At 47.4% G+C, this 2,649-nt stretch overlaps 1 pseudogene; it reads left to right on the forward strand.

The window, feature by feature from the left end:
* Positions 1-390: 390 nt before the first annotated feature.
* Positions 391-1,589, forward strand: LOC130033043 (ubiquitin-like-conjugating enzyme ATG3; annotated as a pseudogene).
* The last annotated feature ends 1,060 nt before the right edge of the window (positions 1,590-2,649 follow it).

Here is a 2,649-nt window from a genome sequence, read left to right on the forward strand (position 1 = left end):
GACAGGAGCTGGTCCGAGGGGTGCAAGGCCGGCCCGCGTGCCACTTGCCTGCGAGAACCGCGCTGGGGGTCTCGGCTGGCCGGGGGCTCCCAGGGGGCGCGCCCGGCCCGCGGCTCAGTCCCGGCCGCGCCTGGACCGCGCCTGAATCGCCCGAGGAAGCGGCGGGCGGAGCAGGAACTTGGCGCGGGGGGACGGACCAGTTGCTCACGACAGCCCGGTCTGGGATCCCCGGTAAAAGCCCCCCTGCGGGGGGCATTCCTCCCTCCGCTTCCTTTAGCAGGCCACCCGGCGGGCCACGGTTGCAGGGGCGGGAGGCGGGGTGCATTGTTCCGTTCAGGGGCGCCCCCGAAAAAGCAGTCACGTAAAAGAAGCACCCGAAGTCAGCCCCCGATGCAGAATGTGATCAACACAGGAAAGGAAAGGCACTGGAAGTGGCCAGTACCGACCCAGTCCCTCAAGGAATCAAAGGTTAAAGAAACAGGTATTACCGCCCCAGAAGAGTTTGTGGCAGCTGGAGGTCATTTAGTCCATCACCATCCAAAATGCTATGGGACTCCAGAAGAACTGAAAGTGACGAACGCTTAAGCAACAGGAAAGCAAATTCTGCCACCAAAAAAGTGACATGCCATAAAAGGTGTAAAACCGATGGAATATTCGGGTGAACGGGAAGCAATCGAAGAAGATGGTGCTGGGGATGGATGGAAAAGCATCATAACGCAGGTGTTACAGGAATCACCGAAGCAGTTAAGGAGATCAAAAAGGGAAGCAATGACAGTAGAAAACTCCAAGATTGCTCAGGGTGATGTGAGGAAGAAAAGGAAGAGGAAGGAGAAGCTGCAGATACGGGGTGGAAAAAAGGAAGAGTGGACTTTTGGAAACAAATGAGGCCACTGGAGACACAAGAAAAATAGTTGGATCTTATAAAATCAAAACTGAGGCTGAAAGTGAAGATGCTATTTTGCAAACCAAAACTTATGACCTTTACTTACCCATAAATCTTATTAGACATTCTGGCTACGGTTCTTTTAGCAGGCCGGCCTTTAACAGTTTAGCAACGGCAGCCTTTAACAGTTGAGAACGTGTATGAAGAGATTAGTGAAGATTATGTAAAGAAAAGTAGCACTGTAGCACTGTTGTCCCGTTGTTCATCGATTTGCTCCAGTGGGCACCAGTAATGTCTCCACTGTGAGATGTTGTTACTGTCTTTGGCATATTGAATACGCCACAGGGAGCTTGCCAGGCTCTGCCGTGCGGGCGGGATACTCTCGGTAGCTTGCTGGGCTCTCCGAGAGGTACGGAGGAATCGAACCCGGGTTGGCCGAGTGCAAGGCAAACACCCTACCCGCTGTACTATAGCTCCAGTCCGTGAAGAAAAGTAGCCACTTAAAATCACCTCATCTCCCACTGCCTCCTATGTGTTCAGTTCACCCGTGCAGGCATGCTGAGATGAAGAAAATCATTGAGACAGTTGCTGAAGAAAGGGGAGAACTTGGGTGTTCATATATTCAAGTTTCCTTGAAATTTGTAAATGCTGACATTGTAACAATCGAATAAACTACACAAGACACTTCACAATGAAGAGATCATAGAACATGTCCTACCTATTAAGTTCTGATTTTTAAAGAGTTAACTAAAAAAAATTAACGTAGATGTTACCATTAATCATATTCACCAATATGTACAGTTTCCTTAATAAAATGACTTACCTATTTATACATTAAATAAAAATTGCCACTATCATCTGTTTAATAAAAATAGGTGTAAAGAGAAAAAAAAATCACCTCCCAATAAAGCCAATACTTAATCCTACTGCCCAAGTCTACCTCAGGCTCCCAAGCTTTGACATATTCAATAAACCCAGTCAGGAGATGAACCAGCCGCCACACACTTTTTAATTCCCAGAAAAACTCTCCTCAAAAAACAAACCAAAAAAAGAGAGAAGCCAAAGAAATGAAAGAGAAAAAAAAGAAAAAAGAAAGAAAGAAAAAGAAAAAGAAACAGAAAGAAAAGGAAAAAAGTCCTCCTCTCTTTTCTCAGTGGGACCTTAAGTGAAAACCCAAAGCAGGGAGGAAATACTGCCCCAAGCCAAAGAGCATCTGGGGCTCCCAAGAAGTGTGGTGCAGACCAGTGCACAAGCAGGAAGTTTGAGGGAGATTCTGTTAATGATGCAAGACTGTTGGATTAACAGACCTGCAGCACTAGGAGGTTGTGTAGACCCAGGGGAGAAGAGACTTGCTTTCCACACATTTCTGACTGAAGCTTCATTTAGCTGACCAAGCTGTCAAAGCAGCTACCTTAGTGTCACATCACTTGTTGTTTGGGTGAACAAGGGCCCTCAACACATGCAATGGTGGTTCCACCTCAAACAGCCTCAGGGTAAACCTGACTTTACTATCTAGGTTGGTGGAATGATACCATAGCATGTTTGCTCAAGGACAAAATTGCCTACTGTACCTTGTCTCAGAATATATCTTTGTCATTAATCCACACACCACTGTACACACAGGTTCCAAGAAGGAAAGAAAAGCATGCATAAAGAAAAATCAGGGCCAGAGGGAAAGCACAGGGGGGGGGGGGGGGGTAGGGGGTAAGATGCTGGCCTACCCAGGTTTAATCCCTAAGATCTACCAGGAGTGACCTCTGGATGTA

The sequence above is a fragment of the Sorex fumeus genome, unplaced genomic scaffold, assembly GCF_029834395.1.
Source record: "Sorex fumeus unplaced genomic scaffold, SorFum_2.1 ptg000051l, whole genome shotgun sequence".
Lineage (NCBI taxonomy): Eukaryota > Metazoa > Chordata > Mammalia > Eulipotyphla > Soricidae > Sorex > Sorex fumeus.